The sequence below is a fragment of the Pogoniulus pusillus genome, chromosome 17, assembly GCF_015220805.1.
Source record: "Pogoniulus pusillus isolate bPogPus1 chromosome 17, bPogPus1.pri, whole genome shotgun sequence".
Lineage (NCBI taxonomy): Eukaryota > Metazoa > Chordata > Aves > Piciformes > Lybiidae > Pogoniulus > Pogoniulus pusillus.
Window position 1 is genome coordinate 21,722,971 of NC_087280.1, and position 26,177 is coordinate 21,749,147.

General features: G+C 49.0%; 1 long non-coding RNA gene across 1 annotated transcript; it reads right to left on the minus strand.

Annotated features, from left to right (window-relative positions):
- Positions 1-7,030: 7,030 nt before the first annotated feature.
- On the minus strand, positions 7,031-17,029 carry LOC135182724 (uncharacterized). Its single transcript, XR_010305293.1, has 4 exons — positions 16,875-17,029; positions 16,626-16,716; positions 16,327-16,478; positions 7,031-7,274 (listed from the first exon to the last, which is right to left on the minus strand). It is a non-coding gene; the product is annotated as an uncharacterized LOC135182724 (long non-coding RNA).
- Positions 17,030-26,177: the final 9,148 nt, after the last annotated feature.

Below are 26,177 nucleotides of genomic sequence, written 5' to 3' on the forward strand. Positions count from 1 at the left end.
ACTAAAGTTTCCTTGAAGCACTTAAAACAAATAAAAACAACAACAACAACAAGTTAAAATAAAACCCCAAGAGCTACCAGATGCTGAGGGTTTGATCCAAAAGCATTCTGCTTCCCATGTGCTTAGCAACATATCAATATCCTTCTTGTTTACTTCTTCCAGCTAGCAGCCTCTCCAGAGCAGTTCTTCCAACCTCACCTCTTTCTCAGCTAGTGAAGAGGTAAAACTCTTGATTGATGATGGCAGGCAGGTGTGATGAATGCAACCCAGTCAGAGGCACACCACCATTGCCTGGGTAATGGTTTTCCCACCCTCACAGGATGTGGAGTGCTGAGTTTGCTCATGTGTCAGGCAAAATCCTACACCATCAGATCTACATAGAAGTCCACTTCATAAGGCAAGAAGAAAGCACATAGACAACATTCTTCCTTACCTCTGTCTGGATCATAAAGACATAGAATGTCAGGGGCTGGAAGGGACCTCCAAAGATCATCTGGTCCAACCCCCCCTGCCAGAGCAGGTCTCCTAGAGCAGATCACACAGGAACACATCCAGATGGTTCTTGAATATCTCCAGAGAGGAAGACTCCACAACCTCCCTGGGCAGCCTGTTCCAGGGCTCTGTCACCCTCACAGGGAAAATATTCTTCCTCATGTTCACATGACTGGATGATCAACCTGGTTGATTCTATGATTCTATTCTATTCTATTCTATTCTATTCTATTCTATTCTATTCTATTCTATAATTCTATTCTATTCTATGATTCTATTCTATTCTATTCTATTCTATTCTATTCTATTCTATTCTATGATTCTATTCTATTCTATTCTATTCTATTCTATTCTATTCTGTTCTATTCTATTCTGTTCTATTCTATTCTATGAAACTTCCTATGGCTCAGCTTCCACCCAGTGCCCCTTGTCCTGTCCCTGGGCATCACCCAGCAGAGCCTGGCTTCAGCCTCCTGCCACTCACCCTGCACACATTGATAACCACTGCTGAGGTCACCTCTCAGTCTCCTCCTCTCCCAGCAGCACAGCCCCAGCTCCCTCAGGCTCTCCTCATAAGGAAGATGTTCAAATTCCTTAATCATTTTTTGTGGCTCTGCACTGGACTCTCTCAAGCATCTCTCTTCCTTTCTTGAGCTGGGGGGCCCAGAACTGGACACAACACTCCAGATCAGGCCTCACCAAGGCAGGAGGGGCAGAAGAACCTCTCTCCACCTACTAACCACAGCCCTTCTAATACACCCCAGAGTAGCATTGGCCTCCCTGGGCACAAGAGCACACTGCTGGCTGACATCCAAGCTAACACCCAGACATGGGTGTAAGCCTGCTGCACTAGGGCATTTGTTTTAAGCTGATATTTGGCTCGACAAGGGAGTCTAGACAGCAGAGTGCTCCATTAGTCTGACAAGTTCCCTTTGCTCTGCCATCCATGGAGCAAATCTTGGATGAGCTGGTTCCTCGAGGGCACAGCTCAGTGCTGTTGGGAGGCTGGCAGGGGCTTTACAGCACAGCAGCCTGCTCTAAAGGAGGAAAGATCCTGGCTGGCCAAGTCAGGCCACCTCTGGAAGCAGGGAAGGAAAACACTCACGTTCCTCTGGAGCAGGGCTGAGACATTCCAGGGTACCACCAGCACTGAAGCATTTCCCAAATCAAGAGTTTCCAAATCAAGCTGTCAAGACCAGTGTGAATGAGTAGGTAGGTTGCTTTTTAGGGCAGCAAGATTGAGCCTGAGCCTCGTTGGGAATCAAGATGGGTGCCTCTGCTGCTTGAAAAAGTCTTCAGTAACTGGGAAGAGCTGCACTTCATTGATAGGTCTTCCAAGATGCTGCAATCCTCACTGCCTAGGCTGTTCTTTGCCACCCTAAGGCATCCTCTCAGTTCGTTTTCTTTAGCACATGTAAGTAACTTCTTCCATAAAGAGCTGACCATGAGTCTGCTTTCCATCCATTGCCATAGATCCAGACAGCCTCTGAGCAGGGACTAGGCAGGATAAAACATTTTTGGGGTCACCAGATGTTCTGGACCCCCATTCTGCATGCATGGTTGAGAAACAGGCAGCTGCTTCAATGACAGCCTCCTGATACTGATTCAGGACTTCTTAGAGCAGCAATAATCAGCCACAGAAAGAGAGGCAGGCCAGGTTCACATCACATAAGGTAACAATGAAGAAATGACAGCATGGCAGACAACTGCATGAGGAACCAGAGCCTCTCCACAGTCAAGGCTCTGCTGATATAATGATATGATTTTCAAGCAAGAGCTCTTCAGTCAGCTCCAGAGCCTCAGCTGCTGGAGTTTCTCAGATGATACCTTCCAGGTGGGACTTAGAGGAGGAGAAGAGAGGAAATGAAAGTTATGAGATGTGGCTATTTGAGGATAGAGAGCTTTGGAAGTCCTGGAAGTAAGGATGAACACGCCTGTGGCACTGCAGAGCCTGGTTTGGGTTTGTGTTTTGCTTTGTTGCAAGATGCTGAGTGCTCCAGCAGCCAGATCAGAAAGCCAGCATTCATGTGCAAGCATCCATCCTCTGTCTTCCCACCCTGATTGTTCCTGCTGTGCACACACCCCCTCAAAATCATCACCAAATGGCCAAAACCTGCTTCTGAGGGCCAGTGATAGTCCAAGCCTCTGGTGGTGAGAGCCTGGAATGGGTTGCTCAGGGAGGTGGTGGAAGCCTCATCTCTGGGAGGTGTTTAAGGCCAGGCTGGATGAGGCTGTGGCCAGCCTGACCTAGGGTAGGGTGTCCCTGGGCATGGCAGAAGGGTTGGAACTGGCTTATCCTTGTGGTCCCTTCCAACCCTGACTGATTTCTAAGTTTCTATGCTTCTATGACTCTGTGTTGCCCAGGGCAGTTGGTGCATCAGCTTTCTCCAGCTGCTGCAACTAAAGGGGAGCCTACAACAGCCTCTATGTGCTGAGTCAGGCATGATGCAGGCTGAGAAGTCCACAGCTCTTCCCAAAGCTGCTCCTGGGCATGCTTGTGTTGTGTGGTGTCCAGAGCTTGGACATTAGACATGGAACATTAGAGGTTGGAAAGGACCTACAGAGATCATTGAGTCCAACCCTTCCTGCCAAAGCAGGGTCACCCAAGGTAGTTTGAGCCAGCAGTGTGCACTTGCAGCCCAGAAAGCCACCCAGAGCCTGGGCTGCAGCAGGAGAAGTGTGGCCAGCAGGGCCAGGGAGGTGATTCTCCCTCTCTGCTCTGCTCTGCTGAGACCCCATCTGGAGTACTGTATCCAGTTCTGGAGCCTCTATTCCAAGAGGGATGTGGAGATGCTGGAGTGTGTCCAGAGCAGGGCCAGGAGGATGCTCAGAGGCTGCAGCAGCTCTGCTGTGAGCACAGACTGAAAGAGTTGGGGCTGTGCAGGCTGGAGCAGAGGAGGCTCCCAGGTGACCTTCTTGTGGCCTTCCAGGATCTGAAGGGGGCTACAAAAAAGGTGGGGAGGAAATTTTTAGGCTGTCAGGGAGTGCCAGGACTGGGGGCAATGGAACAAAACTGGAGGTGGGGGGAGTCAGAGTGGAGGTGAGGAGGAAGTTGTTGAGCAGGAGAGTGGTGAGAGCCTGGCAGGGGTTGCCCAGGGAGGTGGTTGAGGCCCCATGGCTGGAGGTGTTTGAGGCCAGGCTGGCTGAGGCTGTGTGCAGCCTGCTCTAGGGTAGGGTGTCCCTGGGCATGGCAGGGGGGTTGGAACTGGCTGCTCCTTGTGGTCCCTTCCAACCCTGACTGATTCTATGAATGCATTCAGGTGTGTTTTGAAAGTCTCCAGAGGAGGAGACTCCACAACCTCTCTGGGCAGCCTGCACCCCTGAGTTTATCTGAGAAGGGACCGAGGAGGCAGCTCCAGACAAAGATTTTTGGCTGCAGCCCTGAACGCTTCTCTGCCCATGAAATATTTATGATGACATGTTGCCTAGCAATGACCAGATTGCCCTGAACAGGCAGGAGATAAAATATACTATGGGATGTGGGAAACCAGAGAGAGACTGTGAAAGTGAGGAGGAAATATCAAAGAAACCCCAACTCCAAATGCTGCTGATTTTGCTGGGCTCAGGATGTTTTCTTAGGCAGAGATGAAAGCCAGACTTAGTTCAGTGAAGTGTTGAACTGGTCAGACTAATTTCACCAGCTAGGTAGAGGCTTACAGGGATAAAAACAGGCAGTCAGGAAGCACTTAGCTGTTATGTAGCAAAATGGTTTCTTTTTGTCACTGCTTCTCGATGTGTGTCCGGACAGGGCTGTTCTGTGGTGTTTTCTTCCCTCTCCTTGTCAATGTGCCAAGGCTAATTAAAGTGAGCTGGGTCTGCCTGTGAAAAAGGGATTTGCTGCAACAAACTAATCAGGAAGGCAAAAATAGCTTCTTCTTTTTTTTTTTTTTCCCTTTGTCATTTGGAGGATTTGTTTGGCTCAGAAAGTGGATGGAGAGAAGAGTTGCTGCTGGATCTCACCTGCTTTACCATCTGATGCTCCTCATCCATCCAGGATGGAGGGAAGAGCTGCCCCTGGATCTCCTCTGCTTTGCCATCTGATGCTCCTCATCCATCCAGGATGGAGTGAAGAGCTGCTGCTGGATCTCACCTGCTTTACCATCTGATGCTCCTCATCTGTCCAGGATGGAGGGAAGAGCTGCTGCTGGATCTCCCCTGCTTTACCATCTGATGCTCCTCATCTGTCCAGGATGGAGTGAAGAGCTGCTGCTGGATCTCACCTGCTTTACCATCTGATGCTCCTCATCTGTCCAGGATGGAGGGAAGAGCTGCTGCTGGATCTCACCTGCTCTGCCATCTGATGCTCCATCAGAGCACTTTCAGGGTGGCTGTTTTCTTTGTTTCTAGCCTAGATTTAAGCCCATACCCAGCAAGCTGAAGAGCCAAAGCTTGTATTTCTGAGAACCCAGCACCTAAGAAAGCTGCTGCTACATTTGCCTTATGATGGACCTGGGTGTAAAAGAGTGGGAAAAAGGGAAGAGAGAAGTTCTTTTATCTGTGAAAAGAGATCATCTCATGACTTCATTTGCAGCATTTGTTGCTGGAGCCCTGGCAGAGGGCAGCTGTTAAAGGAGGGGGCTGCAGGAGCCTTCTGATTCAATTTATCACCAATCTTGCACAAAATGGTTCTGCTGCTTTCGTGGGGGCAGAGTCAATCTAACTACCTCACCTATCTGGAGAGTCCTCAATTGCTTTAGCATTCATTGCCTGGCAATCTTTCCTCTCTGCATAACCCTGTGGGCAAGGGCTGGTTGCTACCTCCATTTCACAGACTCAGAGAGTAGTGCTTAAGGCCAGAAGGGAAATCTGCATCCTCCAACTTAACAGAGACTGGGACTTTTCATTGCTCACCTCAATTCTATGTGCACTCCCCACGTCCTCCTTCCACATCCCACCACCAAGTGATGGAGACTCTCTGGAGAGCTTGTTGCTTTCAGTTAACCCCCTGGAAAACTGTGTTTAGGCTCAAATCAATGACTAATTCCAGCTGCAAGCTGGATGGCTGAGGCACAGGGAGCCTGAAGCCATGCTCTTCAAAAGCAACTGACTCTTGCTTTTACTTGAGGGAATCCAGGGAGCTTTTTGAGGATGTAAATATGCTCTGTGATCCTGATGAATCAAAACCAGGGCTTCTGGGTCAGAAAGCCCACATCCAGCTTCCCTTTTCTACCCTCTTTGAGGGTTTGGTTGTAAACATTTTCACAACTGGGATGGTTTTGGGTGTTCCCCATCCACAACACACTTTGGAAATCATCCAGACTGGACTCAGCCAGCTCTGGAAATTTGAATGAAGCTTTATATTTATGGCTTAGATCAATATGCAAGCAGGTATTTGCAGTATATACAGTTATAGACAGAGATATACAAGGTAAAAGGTAATGCAGAAACACAACAGCCCTCCCAGAAACCTGAGTCCCCAGGAGGGGCTCCTAACTGCCCTTCCACCTTCTCCCACCCCTCTCAACCTTACCCCAGTCCCAAGGAAGAATGGAGGCTCGGCCAGGAGGTTAGGAAGCAAAGTGGATTGATCAGAGAGATGGCAGAGAGGCTGGAGAGAAAAACAGCTCAGCCAGTTCACCCAGAAGCAGCAGAAGCTATGTTTGAATCTTGTTCTTATAGCTCTCAGCAAGCCTATGAGTGAAGTAGACATCATTCTGTTTTCCTTTTCACAGCCTGTAATCTAGTTCTTCTCACCAAAACATTCTAGCTAGCTTCAAACTAGCACACCAGCCTAGGGTGTGAAGCTGCTTGAAGCACCGGGGTGTCTGTGCCATCCTCCTGCAGCAAGCCTGGGGCCAAGGTTATCTCATCCCCTCCTGGCTCTCACTTAGATTCAGCAGGGGGAAACTAATTGCTGTCTTCTTTAATAGACAAACCAAGGGCTCCTTAACCTTTGATGACTGAGTGGATCTGGGAAACAAATCGACCCATCTTAAGCACAACAAATTATATGGTCAAGAAAGGAGCAGAAAGCAATGGCAGGTCCATTCAGCTGCTCAAATTGAGGTGCAAGGGGCCAGAACGTGGCCCTCTCTCCTCCATCCAAATCAAAAGCTGTCCATCAGAAGTGAAACTCAAGGGTGGGGTGATCAGATAGGGCATGTCCATGTCAGGAGCCAGGCTCATCAATTACCACTGATGGAGTGGCACCGGGGACGCGTTCCCTTCGGCGCCGCATCAGATAGTGCTGAGTCAAGCCTGTGCCCTTCAGGAAGTTTCCAAGGCCCTCACTTCTCCCCTGCTGCTCTCACTTTTATTAGCAGCTGGAAGTGTGAGGAGCAAGGAAGAAGCACCAGCTCCCCTGGGCTCAGCTCCTGCCTTTGCCAGTGATTTGCTGGATGCCCTTGGAAAAGCCAATTAAGGTTTTGTTGCCTGGGATTTCTCAGCTGCGCAACCCAGAGCCGCTCGCGAGCGTAATTAAGCGGCGAGCTGACCGTGGTTTAGCCACTGTGGCTTGTAAGGGGAAGGCATGATTATTTCAAACCTCAGGTACTGAAAGTATTAATGGACTTTTAAGGCCTGGAGCAATGACTGGGCTAATTTATTTATACAGCATTAGTTAAGCAGAGCGCAGAGCCTCCTCCAGCAGGATCCGTGCTGCAGGCGAGTCCTCGCCGCCCTACGGCACAGCCTCCGACAGAGATGCTGAGCCTTGATTGGAAAGATCTCCAGTGCCAGAAACTTCATCAGGTCTGTAGATCAGCTGTTTGAAAAGCTTGTTTACCTGCACTGCTAAAGCACAACCACATTGCTAGGCAGACTGTATCCAGGATCAGTTCCCACTGCGAGAAGATTAAAGAGCCGTAAATGTGAGCAATCTCTACCCCAAGTGGGAAGCTGCAGACGGTGACTGAGTGAGCTCTTTGCATTCTGGTGGATAAGCTGAATAGATTAGGGTTTAAACCTCTCAGAATAAAGCAGGGGTTTGAGATCTTAAATCATTCCTGGAACTCTCTCCGATTTTTCCAGCATCTTTCTTTGAGTTGATGCCCAGAGTGAGGAAACAGCCAAAACCTGATCTCACTGATGCTGCATTCAGATGTAAGATCTCTGCACTGCTTACAGCCTCTTTCCATATTTATTCATGGCTCACATTTGTGAGCTCTCTGCTGCAGCTTTGTGAGAACAGTTTGTGTTTGACTTGCTTGCCACTGCCATCCTCTATTTCTATTCCAACAAAGTTGCTGAGTGGCTGTTTAGAACTTGATCAATGTTCAGCTGTAGGGGCAGGATGAGTAACTTGGTACTTTTATCAAAATAGCCTTAAGAGTTATGTGGATAAATATTCTGACTGCCCAGAAGTCAGAATTGGAGCAGTGGAGACAAGTTGTGCAAAGGGAGATCTAGGCTGGATGTTAGGAGGAAGTTGTTGGCAGAGAGAGTGATTGGCATTGGAATGGGCTGCCCAAGGAGGTGCTGGAGTTGCTGTAGCTGGAGGTGTTGAAGCCAAGCCTGGCTGGGGCACTTAGTGCCATGGTCTGGTTGATTAGACAGGGCTGGGTGCTAGGTTGGACTGGCTTAGCTCGGAGGTCTCTTCCAACCTGCTTGATTCTATGAAATTAACAGCTGGAAACATTTGGCCAAGGCTTGAAAGGGTACTCAGGATGGAGAGTGGAATTAACTTCCAAGGTGGGGTTTGCCTCTGAAGCACATCAAGCCTGGCATTAAGCTTAGGAAATGCACTTTTTTTCTTTTCTTTCCTCACTGTGACTTTGAGCAAGAACCAGCTAAGGGAATGATACAGGATTAGGTGCTACAGGCATTTATTCTACATCTTTGTTGCTGAAATGGGAAGCTAAAGGAGGACCCAGAGCCAAGCCAGGACAGTAGACCAAAATATAGACAGGAGGAGGTGGTCTTGGGATACCCACATAGGAGAGAAGATGGAAAAGGAGAACCTATTACAAGAGGGCTATGGATGTGCTGGAACATGTCCAGAGAAGGAATGCAAGGATGATCAGAGGGCTGGAGCAGCTCTGCTATGAGGAGAGACTGAGGGAGTTGGGGCTGTTCAGTCTGCAGAGGAGAAGGCTCCAAGGTGACCTTATTGCGACCTTTCAGTATCTGAAGGGGGCTACAAGAGAGCTGGGGAGGGACTTTTTAGGCTGTCAGGTAGTGATAGGACTGGGAGGAATGGAGCAAAGCTGGAAATGGGGAGATTCAGGCTGGATGTTAGGAAGAAGTTCTCCAGCATGAAGGTGGTGAGATCCTGGAAGGGGTTGCTGAGGGAGCTGATGGAAGCCTTATCCCTGAAGGTAAGGCCAGGCTGGATGAGGCTCTGTCCAGCCTGATCTAGTGTGAGATGTCCCTGCCCATGGCAGGGAGTTTAGAACTGTCTGATCCTTATGGTCCTTTCCAACCCTGCCTGCTTCTATGATTCTATGACTGAGTTTCACTGGTGTGAGAGTTAGAGCTGTTCTTTGCTGGTGCCTTAAAGATGGTCTCTGCAATACCTCTGCAAGAGGCAGTGGGATCATAAATGACCTCAGAGACATCCAATAAGGACCCATCTCAAGTGCGTGGCTGTGGGGTCACATCACAGTAAATGACCCAAAAAAAACCCCAACTTTGGGTCACCAGGTTAAAAAGAAAGTCCAAAAGAAAAACATGCCATTAACAATTAATGAAACCCCCTCCAGCCTACTGCTTCAAGCTGCTAAGTAACCATGGCTCTTGCATGGAAGGAGGAGAGTGTGTTTTCATGTTGGAGTCATCTCCAAAAGACCACCTGCACCTTCTTCTGTTGTTCCTCTACTGATCAGATTCTCTGCCTGGACTGGATGATCTTGGAGGTCTCTTCCAACCTGGCTGATTCTATGATTCTTCTTCCTGTTGTTTCTTTTGCTTTATGCCCTCCCCCCCTGCCGGGTTTGTGAGGGACAGCCCAAGAGTTAAAACTGCAGGGCAAAGCCCTGGCTTGCTCTGGGATGCAGCAGAGTGAAATGCTGATGCTCTCACATTTCTTCTGCTGGTCACAGGGCAATTTAATTGGAGTCCAACCCAGGCAGGTGCCTGTAGGGCTTGGCAAGAAAAGCTTTCCTCTTCTGAGCTGTGCTGAGCAGCTGGCACATATCCTGTGCTTCCACCACAGCCCAGCTGAAACCTGACTTGAATCAATTCCCTGACCAATACTGTGAATCCTCCTAGCAAAGACAACCCTGTGGGCTGTGGTGTCCAAAAGCCTTCACCTTGTCCCTGCCAACGAGACCTGCAGCTGTACATTGATTGCTTCTAGAGCAGATTGCATAGACAGGATGGTGCAAACATCCAGGGAGTCTCCTTCCACAAAGTCATGATCCATGGAGGAAGACAGGACCAGAATTCAAGGAAGATGCAGGACAGTGGAAGAAGAAATCAAGGAATGGTCTCTGGGAAAGAGCTCTGTGGGGAGTGAAGAGTGTTGACAGGTAGGAAAAGGAGGTTTCACTAAATCATAGAATGGCTTAGGTTGGAAGGGACCTCAAAGCTCATCCAATTCCAACCCCCCACCATAGGCAGGGACATCTCCCACTAGAACAGGTCACTCAAGGCCTCATCCAGCCTGGCCTTGAACATCTTCAGGGAGGGAGCATTCTGTGCTTCTGTGCTCCACAACCTCCCTGGGCAACCTCTGCCAGTGTCTCACCACCCTCACTGTCAAGACCTTCTTCCTAACACCCAGTTTCAATCTCCCCTCTGCCAGTTTAAGCCCCTTACTTCCCATCAATAGTCCCTCTCCAGTCATTCTGAAGCCCCCTTCTGATCCTGGGAGGCCACTCCAAGGTCTCCTGGACCTTGGCTAAAAAAGGGAAAAGAGTTGTGAATGTAGCAGAGCCACCTGCAGAGAAACCTGGAGTTGAAAACTTCTGGCTTACCTGAACTAAACCCAGGGTTGGCTAAGTCCAGCTAATTAACACAAGCCAAGCAGTTTTCTTGCCAAGTAGATATATCCTGCTAAGTAGAACAGACAGTATGAGAAAAACAGATAGCACAGGGTGAGTGTGAGGTGTCAGAGGGATGGGCTCGGGGCTGGATCGAAGTGGTGCCAGATTTGAGTGTTTGGATTGGAGGGAATAAAGGGAGAAACTGAGGAAACTGAGAAACAGAGATGAGTAGAATCACCATTCATCTATGCCTATGGCAGGGGGTTGGAACTGGATGATCTTGGAGGTCCCTTCCAACTTAAACCATTCTATGAGTCTAGATCAGCCAGGACACAAACAGCCCTCTGAAGACAGGCAGGTCCTGGTCTCAACAAGGCACAGACCCATGCTCCTGCCTGGGCTCCCAGGCAGCCAGCAACAGAACAAGGGGGCACAGGGTCAAGTTGTGCTGGGAGAAGTACAGCCTGGATGTTAGGAGGAAGTTGTTGGCAGAGAGAGTGATTGGCATTGGAATGGGCTGCCCAGGGAGGTGGTGGAGTCACCGCCCCTGGAGGTGTTCAAGCCAAGCCTGTCTGAGGCACTTGGTGCCATGGTCTAAATGACTGGATAGGGCTGGGTGCTAGGTTGGACTGACTGAGCTTGGAGGTCTCTTCCAACCTGGTTGATTCTATGATGATGATTCTATTTATCATGGAAGTGCTGGGAAACCAGAGACAGGGGAGAAATTCTGCCCTGCTGTGAGCAGTGTGGGGTCTGTCTTCCCTGACTGCCTAGGCAGGGCTACTCAAACCTGATTTGTGGTACCAAAGTTGACAGCTGTAATGGCAGGCTCCATCCTCTCAATAGTCTCTACTCCTGGCCACCAGACTGCTCTTTGCTTACTCCTGCAAGCACACATCCTGCAGCATGCTCTGGTTGCAAGCAGAGGAACACCAGAATACAAACCTGACAACTGCCTCCTGACATCAGGCAGCTCAGAGGCACTGTGTGTCATAGAGCCAAGCAGGTTGGAAGAGAGCTCCAAGCTCAGCCAGTCCAACCTAGCACCCAGCCCTAGACAATCAACCAAACCATAGCACTAAGTGCCTCATCCAGGCTTTTCTTCAACACCTCCAGGCACAGCGACTCCACCACCTCCCTGGGCAGCCCATTCCAATGCCAATCACTCTCTCTGCCAACAACTTCATCCTAACATCCAGCCTAGACCTGCCCTGGCACAACTTGAGACTGTGTCCCCTTGTTCTGTTGCTGGTTGCCTGGCAGAAGAGTCCACTAGGAACTGTCAAACCAAAGGGAAGAGAAGCTGAAGAGAAGGAAGGCACAGTCCTGTACAACAGCAGCAAACGAGAGAGGGGGGGAATGGTTTGCAAGGGTGAAAGGAAAGAGCAAGTTCCTCTGCAAAATCTTGTACAGGAAAACCAGGACCAATTGCATAATGAAATGCTTTGGCCTCTGGGAAAGCCTCTGAGGAGCTCCATGCAGCCCTTCCAGCTGCTGCACTCAGATAGACAAATGTCATCTCCAAGGTTTTGTGTCGCTGTGTTTCGAGCTGGGCTATGCCATGATGTGGCATGTCAGCTATTAACACTATCAAAGGATGGCTCTGTGGTTACTGGGGTATCTAGTGGAGCATATTTTACTCCTGGCAGTAAATGTAGGGTTTGCTTTGGGCTGTCAACCAATAAAACACCTGCCCTAAGTGCCATCAATTCCTTCATTCATTGCAATGCTGCACAATGAAAGGCAGCACTCCAGCACTGTCACATCCCCTGCAGCAAGAGTGGCAGAGCTCTCACTAAAATCCATTTTGCACTGCACAACTTGGGATTTCAGATGGGAACTAACCTCTGTGAAACTCCCAATGACTGCAGCTTTCCACTGGGATCCCAAAGAGCCACCATCCATCACGTCTTACTGCGATGGGCACTTTTGCCTCTTCCTTCATTTGGCACTGACTAGGAAAAGAAAATTTCACTGCCTTCTCCTTCTGCCTCGATTCAGCAATGGGGAACAAAGCTCCCCTAAGTGAAAGTGTAAGCTCAGACACCCCCTCGGTTCTGAGGCACTTTTGCAGCCTGCAGAGAGGCTCAGCAGCACGACCTTGTTTAAGAATGGTGACAAAAGCTTCTCGTCCTGCCAAGGCAGCACTAAACCTTCCCTGGCACAAAGGGCTGGGCAGGCAGCAGCAGGGCTGATGGCTCCCTCCTGAAGATGCCCACCTTCTGTTCTGGTCTGTTTACAAGGCAAACAGGTTTTATGCTGCTTTTGGCTTGCTGGGATCCTGCCATTATAACAAAACCCTCTCCTTTTTAACTAGCTGAGTCAAAAGATTAAATCTGACATGAAACTGGAGAGGCAGAAGCAATGCAGTGATGCTTCCAGCCCAGTGAGCTCAGGCTCAGGTTGGTGACTCAGCTTACTGATCATAGAATCATAGAATCAACCAGGTTGGAAGAGACCTCCAAGATCATCCAGTCCAACCTCTTAGCCCCATCCAATCAACTAGAACATGGCACTAAGTGCCTCATCCAGTCTTGTCTTGAACACCTCCAGTGACAGGGACTCCACCATCTCCCTGGGCAGCCCATTCCAATGGCAAAACACACTCTCTGTGAAGAACTTCATCCTAGAGAGTGGAGTGCATAAAGTCATGCTAAAGAGTGGAAGCATAAAAGCAGATGACCATTAAGGGCTCTACTGACTCTTAAAGTCCATGTGGCATTGCTGCAACATAGGAAAAACTCCTTGGAACTTAGACTACAGAAATGTGCCTCCACTCTTAGCATTCATCCCCTCTTGGAGGCAAGATGAAAAGCAAGCTTTAAAACTTAGAGATTGGAAAACCATAGAATCACAGATCTGCAGAATCCATAAGGTTGGAAAACATCTCCAAGGTCATTAAGTCCAACCCTTAAACTAACACTGCCAAATCCACCACTAAACCATACCCCTCAGCAACACATCTACACGGTCTTTAAACACTTCCAAGGGTGGTGATTCCACCACTTCCCTAGATAACCTGTTCCAGTGGTTTGCCACTCATTTGATTTATAAACTATCTGGGTTTTTTGCTATTCTTATACCTCAAACAACACTCAGGCTAGCAGGCAGCCCTGGGACAAGGCTGCTGATGCTTACAGCATTTCCTCCCTCACTGGTACCTTCGGTCAGGGCTCCTTGCTTTGTTCTGGGGTTGCCTCTACATCCCCTGCTCCTCCAGACACGAATATGTGTGTTGGCAGCTAACTTAGCACAGGCAGTTATGCTTCTGAGGGTATTCTCTGGTCTCACTCTCCTCTGAACAAGTCAATTAATCTCTCTGCATCTCTCTTGCTCAGCCTGTAGAAGTGATAATAACGTGGGCACCACCCAGCAGGGCATATCGAAGTGCTGGCATCTCCCTGGCTGAGAGGGCTGCAGAGCTATTCTATCTGAGGCAAAGTACAATGCCCTCGGCTGAGTGGTTGTCATTACACTGCCTAGCCACAAGCAGCTTGTGCCCACCCCTGGGACTCGATGGGTCACCTCCCAGGACCTCCTGCCTGCTGTGGCTTTGAGCCGCAGGAGACCCTGCTAAAAATAACGGCATTGGCTCCGGATGCTTCAGCTCATCTAGCTTCCTTTCTGTCTTTTAAAGCACTGATTTCACTGTCACTGCTTTAAAATATATCTACAAATGAGGAAGGAAGAGCCAGAAATCATTCAATTAGAGATGAAAATAATGGCCTTGTTAGGCTGAACGGGGCAGGAGGAAGGTGAACTGCAAACACCTCATGTCGGGAGCGAGGATGAGTGTGAGCTGTAAGGATCTCCGCTGCCAACAGCTGTGGGTCTGGTGTGAGGAGAGCAAGGCTGTGAAGGGAAACAGCCCCAGAGGGATGATGCAATCTACCCAGGGTTGAGCACTGGGGGCAGGAACAGTGTCAAGCTCTCCTGGGAGTACAAAGCACCCCCCAAGCCACAAACCCTCTCCCCATCTCCCTCCTCCACGCCGCGTTATCCCTTACAGCACTACAGAACATTGCTCACAGCCTTTCTTGCGGTGAGAAGTGACCCAATTAGATTTCAGGATGAAAATTTGCCAATTAAGTAACTTTTCTACAGAGAAAATTGCTGTGCACATGCCATATCACTTCAGGAGGGGGTGTCCATTAGTGCTAATTGTGCTGGTGGCTCTGGTAATGGAGACACGAGTCTGTTTGGAGTCGGAAGGACAAGCTTAATCCTATTTCAGTTACACTACCGAGCAGATAGTGGCTGTTAATTACTTTAGTCACTAATTCTCTGGATCACAGTGCAGCCCATGATCCAGAGGGGAAAAGTTTTGTATCCCATTATCATAGCCCTGGCATTGCCTAATGACTCAAACAATAAGCAAGGTGTTTACACGGACAGCAATCCTCATGTGCTCCGCGACAAGGCTGCTTCCAGCAGGTGCTCCTGCAGCACTCCACATCTTGCTGCAGACCATGGATTACATGGAAAAGTGTTGGGTGGTTTTGGGAGCCAGTGAGTGCATTTCTGGCATTAGTCAGACTTGGATTTTAAGGAGAAGCCACTCCTTAAGTGGTCCTAACGTGAATAGAGGGTGAGCAAAGCGCAGCAATGGTCACTGGAGGTAAATGCACTTCTCAAGGCTCCAAGTGGGTTGTAAGAAGAACCACTCTGATGTCTGGAGAATCTCCACATAGAATCAACCAGGCTGGAAGAGACCTCCAAAATCACCCAGTCCAACCTAAAACATTCCTCAATAGCAACTTATTCCAAGGAAAAGCCTCTAGGTCTGCAGCTAATTCTGTGTACCCAAGCAAAACACAGGAGATGGAGCAGATGAAGCCCTTCTCTGAAGAATCCTTTGTTTTGCTCAGCAAAACACATCCTTCCACAACAAGCAAAGATCCCTACATTCCCACCTTTGCTGCTTGGGGAGGTGGTGGAGTCACCATCCCTGGAGGTGTTCAGGAAAAGCCTGGATGAGGCACTTAGTGCCATGGTCTGGTTGACTGGACAGGGCTGAGTGCTAGGTTGGACTGGATGAGCTTGGAAGTCTCTTTCAATCTGGTTGATTCTATGATTGGCTAAGGCTGGGTGCTAGGTTGGACTGGATGAGCTTGGAAGTCTCTTCAACCTGGTTGATTCTGTGATGAGTGCTGCTGAATACCCCATGTTGCCCCTTGCTCTCACCTCAGCACGGGCAGCCTCTGCTTGATGTTGTGATTCAGTTCCTATTAGCCTGTGCTCATTCCTCTCAAAGCATCTCCTGTACTCAACACTGGTCAGGCCACACCTTGAGTACTGTGCCCAGTTCTGGGCCCCTCAATTCAGGAGAGATGTTGAGGTGCTGGAAGGTGTTTGGAGAAGGGCAGCAAGGCTGGGGAGGGGCCTGGAGCAGAGCCCTGTGAGGAGAGGCTGAGGGAGCTGGGGGTGTGCAGCCTGCAGCAGAGGAGGCTCAGGGCAGAGCTCATTGCTGTCTGCAGCTGCCTGAAGGGAGGCTGTAGCCAGGTGGGGTTGGGCTCTGCTGCCAGGCAAGCAGCAACAGAAGAAGGGGACACAGTCTCAAGCTGTGCCAGGGGAGGTCTAGGCTGGATGTTGTTAGGAAGTTGTTGTCAGAGAGAGTGATTGGCATTGGAATGGGCTGCCAAGGGAGGTGGTGGAGTCATTGTTCCTGAAGGTGTTCAAGAAAAGCCTGGCTGGGGCACTTAGTGCCATGGTCTGGATGACTGGATAGAGCTGAGGGATAGGTTGGACTGGATGATCTTGGAGGTCTCTTCCAACCTGGTCTATTCTATTCTATCCCAGGAAGGCAATCTCTGGGGGTGTGACCCTAAAGCAGCATTTGGAATTCAGGCTTTGCTAAGTCTGAAAGGGATGCACAGAGCCTTCAGAATAATTTTTTGTGACAGGCAGACAAGTGAAAGGGAGAAAGAAGCCACAGGAGGATTCAAATGTCTTATAAAGCACGAGAACCAACCTGAGCGTTCACAGGGTGCTGGAGCAGATGGCTTCCTGAGAGGTAATCTGTTTGCTCAATTTGGTGTTGTGGAAGGCACATAAACATTTCCTAAGGAGAAGATGACTCCTTGTCTTTCAATAAAAGACATCAGCACTCCATGCAGCCAGCACCTGAAGAAGGAAGAGATAAAACCAGGAGAAAATAAAACCAAAACTAAAAATCAAGTTGCATTTTTGGAAGTCTTTGTCAGACCAAAAAAAAAAAATAATAATAAGCAAAAGCAAGCTGTAGAGAGGGTGAATACTCCTAATTATTACCTGAGAAGCATTAACAGGCATTAGCTTTGGGGAAGCCTGTGGCAGGGTAAGAGAACACATCAGCAAGTGCACGCAAATGAGGAGGTACCTGCTGGAAGCAAAACAATGCATAAAACATCCTGCTTATGCAAATGGGTGGTGATATTACCAGGCACTGATTAGGAAATGAGTCTGACTTGCTCAGGGCTCTCTTTGTCAGCAGTGTGCTGGGTTTTGAAGGAATTTGCTGCCTGTAACTATGGTTTATACCCAAGGTGAGGTCCAGCTCTTCAGAGATTAGCAGAGGAGGAAAATCTTCTGCTCTGAGGGTGTCCTGCAAGCAAGGCTCCAGACATGGCTGATGAGTAGGTCAGGGTGGGTCTTGTGCTTGGCACAGGTGAAAAAGGTTCTTTATCCACCCTGTAAGCTTCGTTGTTCTTGTTCCTGAGGCCTCCCAGGTGTCATCAATTCTTCTCCAGCCTTGCCCCATGAAGAAGGAGAAACACAGAAATAACTTAGTCATAGAATCAAGCAGGTTGGAAGAGACCTCCAGGATCATCCAGTCCAACCTAGCACCCAGTCCTATCCAGTCATGTAGACCATGGCACTAAGTGCCTCGTCCAGGCTTTGCTTCAACACCTCCAGGGACAGCGACTCCACCACCTCCCTGGGCAGCCCATTCCAATGCCAATCACTCTCTCTGCCATCAACTCCCTCCTAACATCCAACCTAGACCTGCCCTGGCACAGCTTGAGACTGTGTCCCCTTGTTCTATTGGTCAGGGTTAGAAGGAACCACAAGGATCATCTAACTCCAACCCCTCTGGGACACCTCACACTAGATCAGACTAGCCAGAGCCTCATCCAGCCTGGCCTTAAACACCTCTAAAAGTGAAGCTTCCAACACCTCCCTGGGCAACCCCTTCCAGTCTCTCACAATGCTTATGCTGAAGAACTTCTTCCTAACATCCAGTCTGAGTCTACCCATTTTTAGCTCTGCTCCATCCCCCCAGTCCTGACACCCTGAAAAGTCTCTCTCCAGCTTTCTTATAGGCACCTTAAGATACTGCAAGGCCACAATAAGGTTATCTCAGAGCCTTCTCCTCTCCGGACTGAACAGTCCTCAGCCTCTTCTCATGGCAGAGGTGCTGCAGCTCTCTGCTCATCCTTGTGCCCCTTCTCTGGACACCTTCCAGCACATCCATAGCCCTCTTACGATAGAGGCTCCAGAACTGCACACAGTGCTTGCAGAGCAGGTTGGTTAGAAGGTCACTTCTGCTATAGTTACAAGGGATTCTAAGTTTCCATTGTTCTCTGCAGGGACAAAGACATCAGGAAATGGCAGGACCAGAGGATGCATTCCCAGGTCCCAGACAGCCCCACAGTTCTCCTTCCATGGAGTTCATTCCTAGGGATATTTTTCTCATAAACACTGGCCTTTAGCACATTCTGCAAGTGCCTTTTCCAAGCCCATCTCATCTTGGCATCCATGACCTGCAGAGACTGGTTCCTAGCTCTAAAAATTGGCAAGAGATCACATTAACAGATGGCCTTGGGTACATGCATGCCAGGACTCATTATACACCTCCTTCCCTCCCCCCCTCCACTTATTTTTTCTTCTTTACTTTCTTTCTTTCTTTTTTTCCTTAAGGAGTTGAGTGTGGACTCTGTCCAAGTATGTGGCAACATCTCTCCCTGAGATGATGCTGGTGCATGCTTGTTATAGAAGAAAGGAGCTGCCTCCATTTGTGCAGCAATCTGAAGTCCTCACTCACACTCACAAGGAGGGAATCATCTGTCTGGCTTGAGCAAACAGCTCTGCATTCATTTTGGGCAGCTTGGAGAGGGCTGCTGGCAGCTGACATAAAATGAAGTCCTCAGCAGACTCCCAGCCTCAGCAGATTTCCCCAGCTAAACAAAATCTCAGACACTCCTTCAGCTGATATTCCCATGGCAGCCACAGCCACAGCACAGAGGAAAGAGGGCAGGGACTAGGAATTTTCTGGCAGATGGTAGCAGGCTGCCCAAGGAAAGGGTGAGTGCAGCCTGGGGTGTTTACAGCCCGTTGCTGGGGCTGCCTCCACTGCAGACCTGGGCACAAAACCTCTCATTGCTGAGGGGCAAAGGCACCATAGAATCAGAGAATCAACCAGACTGGAAGAGAGCTCCAAGCTCAGCCAGTCCCACCTAGCATCCAGCCCTAGCCAATCAACCAGACCATGGCACTAAGTGCCCCAGCCAGGCTTTGCTTCATCACCTCCAGGGACAGTGACTCCACCACCTCCCTGGGCAGCCCATTCCAATGCCAATCACTCTCTCTGACAACAACTTCCTCCTAACATCCAGCCTAGACCTGCCCTGGCACAACTGGAGACTGTGCCCCCTTGTTCTGTTGCTAGTCCACAGAATCACAGAATTCTTAGATTGGAAAAGCCCTCAGCATCATAGAGTCACAGAATCAACCAGGTTGGAAGAGACCTCCAAAATCATCCAGTCCAACCTATCACCCAGCCCCATCCAGTCATCTAGACCATCAAGACCATCAAGTCCAATCATTAGTTTCACACTGACAAGTCCTTGACTAAACCAAATCCCCCAACACAACATCTAATCACTATGAATCACTATGGCTGGAAAGGACCACCAGGTTGCCTGGCAGAAGAGCCCAACCCCACCTGGCTACAACCTCCCTTCAGGGAGTTGTAGCCAGCAATGAGCTCTGCCCTGAGCCTCCTCTTCTGCAGGCTGCACACCCCCAGCCTCTCCTCATAGGACTTGCCACCATAGGCACCTCCTGATCTAACAGAGAGCAGGTTTGAGGCTTTCAGCTGAAGTTGCCTGACTTCAGGTCCGTGTTGTTTACCTGATGGATTGAGACACATCCCTTTGTCTGGCTGAGGATCATTGTGACTCTGCTGCCTCCCTGCTTCTGGCAACTTCCAATTATTTTATATTTATATATATATATACATATATTTTTGCCTGGGAGAAATATGTCATGCACTGATCTGTCAGTCACTCCATCAGAGACACTGAATCCATTAAATAGAAGAACCTGGTTTTAAATGACATGTCACACTAAACTGTCTCATTACCTCCAAAGTGAGATGAAATGCATTCTCTCTAGACATTAGTTCTTTTCACTCCCCTCCCCATCCCCCCACCATGTCTCAGTGTTATTCTTCATTCATGGGAATAGTGTTTAGCCTGGAAGATTATAGACTGGTCATAAGGAAAGAAAAGGCAGGATTTACTCCAATCATGTCAAAGGGACTTCAGTGAGTGTTAACTGATAAAGCACAGAGAGACCTCAGCACAGCCTCCTTGCCTGCCTGTGAATTTAGCTGGCTTGATAAATGGGAGCAGTTTAGAGAGCAGGCAGAAATTGATATGGAAGTGGTTTCTATCTGGAATGCTCTGTATAAATTACTGGATGCTTATCTGTGAGTAATTCCCTTGCATATGCTAACTGTCCAGACACTTACAGCCTATGGCAAAGACATTAGATAACCCTTCCATTCCTACTTGCCAGGGTGGGGTGAGGGAGGCATCTTCATGCTAAATCAGTAGTTCATCTCTTTTGGACCCCAATGATAGATCTGTTTGCAAGCATCACAAGTATTGGTCTAGAAGTACATACTTAAGTTGGATATATATATATATTCTTTGTTCCTGCTATTTGTGGCTTCATTTAGTGTAATTTAGCAGCCTTCTCTTCCACCTCATTTATTTCACCCATCAGGTCTCTAATGTACCCATCTAGGCACTTGTCAGGTAGATGGATATTAACAACAGAGTTTTTTTAGTTTACACTTTCTTGCTATAGATGCTTTATGGAGGGTAAAAACTACCCCATGCATGTCCCTGTAATTTGCCCACATGGGAACTTTGCCCACAGTTCTTTCTTGCCACGGAGCTATGTGCTGAGCTGAAAGGGGAATGTTTTTCTCTTGGGTTCTGCAGGCTTGAGATCAGAAATTATCTGAGCCTGGATGCAGACAGGGTGAAACTCAACCACTCGAGAGCATTTCCCAGCACACAGACAGGTGAGTGACAAATATCATCCTCTTCTGACACAACTCCCCCCCTCCTCCAGCTTAACATGACATTACATAGCTTTTGTTTGGCATCAGCTGGGTTTATAGCTCTGTTTTCTAGAAATAAAGCCACTGCCTCTGCCTGGATATCAGATTGCTTTTTTTCCCCAAGGGAAATGCGTTGGCACTTGAAGTCCATTGCCAACCAAGTGAGCCAGGAGGGAGTTCATCACACAAAGAGAAAACACCATGCTGCTGAAAGGCTCCAGACATCTTACAGCAGCAAATCAAAACCAGGTGGTCAGAAGTTGCTACTTCTCCAGTTGTCAAGTGTTAAAGGCAGAGATGTCCATCCCATTGTGAGCCAGCTCCTGAGTCAGGGACGCTTTCAGCCTCGTGAAGAAGGTGAACTGAAACTGTGATCGAGAGCATGTGGCCAAAAGTCATGGTGTGCTAGGAGGTGAGCTGCTGTCCCTTACCTGGAGGATACAGCTTCCCATGGAAGGTGGGCACAAGACTCAGGAGGTCCCAGCTGTTGCCTTGTAATGGAGATGGTATATCAAAATGAATGTTTAATGTGAGGGGGCTGGAGCACAGCCCTATGAGGAGCAGCTGAGGGTGCTGGGGTGTGGTGGTTTGGGTGTTACCTGCCCCACCACACTTTGGAAATCACCCAGACTAGCCTCAGCTGGCTCTGGAAATGGAATGAAGCTTATATTTACAGCTAGCACAATATACAAGCAGCTAGTCACAGTGTATACAGTTATAGACAGAGATAGACAAGGTAAAAGGTAATACAGAAACACAACAGCCCTCCCAGAAACCTGAGTCCCCAGGAGGGGCTCCCAACTGCCCTTCCACCTTCTCCCACCCCTCTCAACCTTACCCCAGATCATAGAATCATAGAATCAACCAGGTTGGAAGAGACCTCCAAGATCATCCAGTCCAACCTATCATGTTGCCTTGTGCCCCAAGGAAGAATGGAGGGTGAGGAAGCAAGTGGATTAATCAGAGAGGTGGAGGGTGAGGTTAGAGAGGAATGCAGTTCAGAGCTCAGGTGAAGAGTGACTCCCTTATCTATGATTGGATTCTTGTTCTTTTGCATCTCAGCAAGCGTATGAGTGAAGTAGACATCACCCTTGTTTCTCTTTCACAGCCTGTGATCCAGTTCTTCTCACTAAAACATTCTAGCTAGCACATGGAGTTGTTCAGCCTGGACAAGAGAAGGCTCAGGAGAGACCATATTGCTCTCTACAACTACCTGAAAGGAGGTTGTAGCCAGGCAGGGGTTGGTCTCTTCTGCCTGGCATCCAGTGACAGAATAGGAGAACACAGCCTCAAGCTGTGCCAGGGCAGGTGCAGGCTGGATATTAGGAAGAAATGGCAGCAGCAGGCATGAATAAATATGATGTTGTGTTACCTGCTCATCTCTTTTTATCAACACAGCCTGAGACTAATGGACCTTTGGACACAGAATAGGCAATCAGAATGGCAGTTATCCAAGCTTGACCATACTAAGTGAAACCACAGGCTTGCTTTAGCCAAATTTGAGATAAGCATATGCCTTACATGAGGCAGGCACAAGCCAAGCATGAGTGTGCCTTGTTTACCACAGGCTGCAAACAAGCCTGGCCAGGCCAGAGTCCTTAGACTCAATGGCTCCAAGTTCTTTGTCCTCTTTCCTGCAGTTGCTCCTCCCCATAGCAGAAGGAGGGAGAGCAGAAAAAAACATGCCAGAACATGGAGGTGTTCAAGAAAAGCCTGGATGAGGCACTTAATGCCATGGTCTAGTTGATTGGATAGGGCTGGGGGATAGGTTGGACTGGATGAGCTTGGAGGTCTCTTCCAACCTGGTTGATTCTATTCTATGATTCTATTCTATTCTATTCTATTCTATTCTATTCTATTCTATTCTATTCTATTCTATTCTATTCTATTTTATGTATCAGCCTATTTTGGCCTCTTCAGGCCTACCACAACATGCCTTTAACTTAAACCTGCTGCTACACATCAGTCAATGTGTGCAGCTTCCAGCTAACCTGCAACAAGCTGAGTGAAGAGGTCTGCACTGGCTTCCTCACCCTGGCCATGAAATAAGCTGGAATTCACTATAAAAACCTGGGCTTAAGGCACTCTTCACCCAGCAATATTCTTTGCTCCAGCTTTTGCTGCCTAACAAACCATGCTGTTAAGTGCATTTCCCCTTGGAAGTTATCAGTGAAGCTGGGTTTGCATTTCTCAGCTGTGGGAGAGGTGCTGATCCCTTGTTTCATTCTTGGCACTGCCAGGGTCCCTGGCAAAAAACAAAGCTGTGCCACAGAAAAAATACTCCATTAATCCAGTGCTGACAGACCTCCTTGCTACTTTTTTCCCCCCCTCCATGGTGGTCAGACACATCATTTCTGCTCCTCCAAGCTGTCACCTGTAATTCTGCACAGCACAGGTGTCTTGCACAAGCCTTGGTGGTGCTTACCCTGCAGCTCTTCAGAAAGGAGCAGCACTTCCACCAGCCCTCTGGGATCTGGCACAGATGCAGACACAGAGCTTGCCTTTTGACAAGCTTCCTGCCCCCTCTGGGGCTTAACAGCTAGTGACAGCCCATTCCTCCTGGTCAGAGCCCCTGTGAATGCTGCAAGCTATGGTATCACCTCCAGGCTTGGCTGTCCTATCTCTCAAAGCAAAGATTAACCCATCCTTTCCCCCATGTGCTGTGTGAAAGCAGCACCCAGCTGCAAGGCAAAGCTAAGCACCTGGAGCCATACCCCCACACCCAGGGGTATCCCACCTCCAGGGGCCATCCCAAAGGATCACATAGAGGCAAAATGTGTCCTCTTCTCAGTGGCTTTCCTGGTGGTGTCCAATAATTTGCAAGCATTTTCCTTTGGCTGCCACTGCACATTGGACTAATGATATTGGAGAACTGTCAAGAGCAAATCCAACTATGCCCAGTCCAAGCTGAGCACACATGGAGATGGCTCAGACTATGTCTCCCTGGGTTCATTTTGGTCGTTTGCTCAGATTTACCTATTCGTGCTGATTTCCAAGAGCCTTCTGAGGCTCCCCTCCATTGTGATGACATTTGACTGCCCAGGCCACCTGAGCTCTTCCCCCTCACTCCAGTTGTGGTACTAGCAAAGCCATGGCTGAAGGGATGTGCAGATTGTTGGGCATTAGAGGAGCAGACACTGCATGCTGAGCTCAGCTCTCTATGGGCCTCCTGCCCACTGATTCCTTCTCATAAGAACCTGAGGACAGATTTTACATCACCATTATTTTCTCATAAAAAGCTGACATCATTGACTATAAAGAGCACTGGGAGGAAGAGACCTCTTGGCACTGTCTGCCTTGCTGAAATCTAAGAGCTATTGCCCACCTGCCAGGCTATCAGTGGAGATAAGCCCAAGGTCCAAACTCAGCAATGAGTTGCCACCCTATTCACAGGCTCACAGGATGGCAGGGGTTGGAAGGGTCCCAAAGAGATCATTGAGCCCAACCCCTCTGCCAGAGCAGGACCATACAATCTAGCTCAGGGCACACAGGAACACATCCAGACAGGCCTTGAAAGGCTCCAGAGGAGACTCCACAGCCTCTCTGGGCAGCCTGTGCCACGACTTTGGGACCCTTTACAGTAAAGAAGTTGCCCCTTATGTTGAGCTGGAACCTGCTATGTCGCAGCTTCCATCCATTGCTCCTTGTCCTGTCCCAGGGAGCAGTGAGCAGAGCTTGACACTCCCCCCACCCCTCCCGACCCCCAGCCTCAGATGGTTAGAAACATTGACTAAATCCCCTCTCAGTCTTCTCTTCTCCAGACTAAACAGCCCCAGGTCCCTCAGACTCTCCTCATCAGGCAGTGCTCCATCTCCAGCCCCTTAATCATCCTCCTCTAGACCCCCTCCAGCAGATCCTTGTCCCTCTTAAGCTGGGGAGCCCGAAACTGAAGGCAGTACTCCAGATGAGGTCTCACCAGGGCAGAGTAGAAGGGGAAGAGAAGACCCTACTAGACCTGTCCAGTGCAAAGAGCATCTCTTGCCACTGCTACACACCTGTGATTTAGGTCAAAGAAACCTTCTGAATGCTTTCAGCATCGATTTGCACAAATACCTTCACTCCCAGGGCCTCATGGAGATGCAAAAGGAACTGGTTCCAAGTCTCTTTTGTCCCAGCAGAGTCGCATGCTTTTCATCTTGAAGGAGAGAAAAGCTAGATGTTATCTCTACCTCTTCGTGGCTTGTTGCTACAAGGATTCTCCCTACTACCTTTCCCAGAGGGGAGAAGAGTTGCCTTCCTTTCTAAATTTAGCTTTAATGAGCACAGAATGAATAAGGCAGCAGGGGAACCTAATCTGGTTAGCAGAGCAGCAGCAGAAAGCAGGAGATGTTTGCATACAGCACTGGGGCTTGGTTCTCTCTGCTGAATCCACAGGAGCAGTGAAAGGACTTGAGGCTCCTGAAACCTCAGTGGTTTCGTGGATACAGAGCTGGCATGAATTAAGTAGTGGCAGTGATGACAGCAGAGCTGCATTTGGCCTTGGGCAAACACATGCCTGCTGACTTGGCTTCTTGGGTGCTGTTTGTGAAGGGAGAAGCAGCACAGGCTGGAATGGATAAAGTTCTGTGCAAGCTCATCTGCTTGCCACAGCTTGTAGCTGTACTTCACTCCCAACACATACCCTCTGGCTGTTGCTGCTATCATCCATGCTCTCTGCTCTGACTCTGCCCTTCTCCTCCAGACCTGGAGTACTACAGAGCTCTGCTCATTCATCTCGTTTTGAAGCAACATTATTTGCTGCATCGATTGCACTCCGAGATCCCAAAACAACATTGTCAATGCACCTCAGCTTTTCTCCAGAACTGCTTCTCTGAGTCTCTGCTGAAACCCTTTGGTCCTGACTTGCATCATGATTTCCACCCTTTGCAGCCCAAAGTAAGAGTGCTGCTGAACTCAGCTAAGCTGCATGGCAGTGGAGATCTGTGAACTATCTCAATGGATTAGGATGGGCTACCTCTTTTTTGCAGGTGGGACTTGGGATTCACATCAAATGGTCTGCCCAAGGACTCAAAAACTACTCAACAGGTTGCCCTGGGAGGTTGTGGCTGCTCATTGCTCCCTGGAGATGTTCAAGGCCAGGTTGGATGAGGCCTTGAGGTTCCACCTCAACACAAGGAGGAACTTCTTGACTGTGCAGGTCCCAGAGCACTGGCACAGACTCCCCAGAGAGGTTGTGGAGTCTCCTTCTCTGCAGCCTGTCAAAGCCTGTCTGGATGTGTTCCTGTGTGATCTGTGTTAGATAGCATTGTCCTGCTCTGGCAGGGGGGTTGGGCTCAATGATCTCCTTGGGTCCTTTCCAACCCCTAATATCCTGTGAGCTTGTGAGTAACCTGTTCCAGTAGGAGGTGTCCCTGCCTATGGCAGTGGGTTGGAAGTGGATGATCCTTGAGGTCCCTTCCAACCCTTAACATCCTGTGAGCCTGTGAGTAACCTGTTCCAGCAGGAGGTGTCCCTGCCTATGGCAGTGGGTTGGAAGTGGATGATCCTTG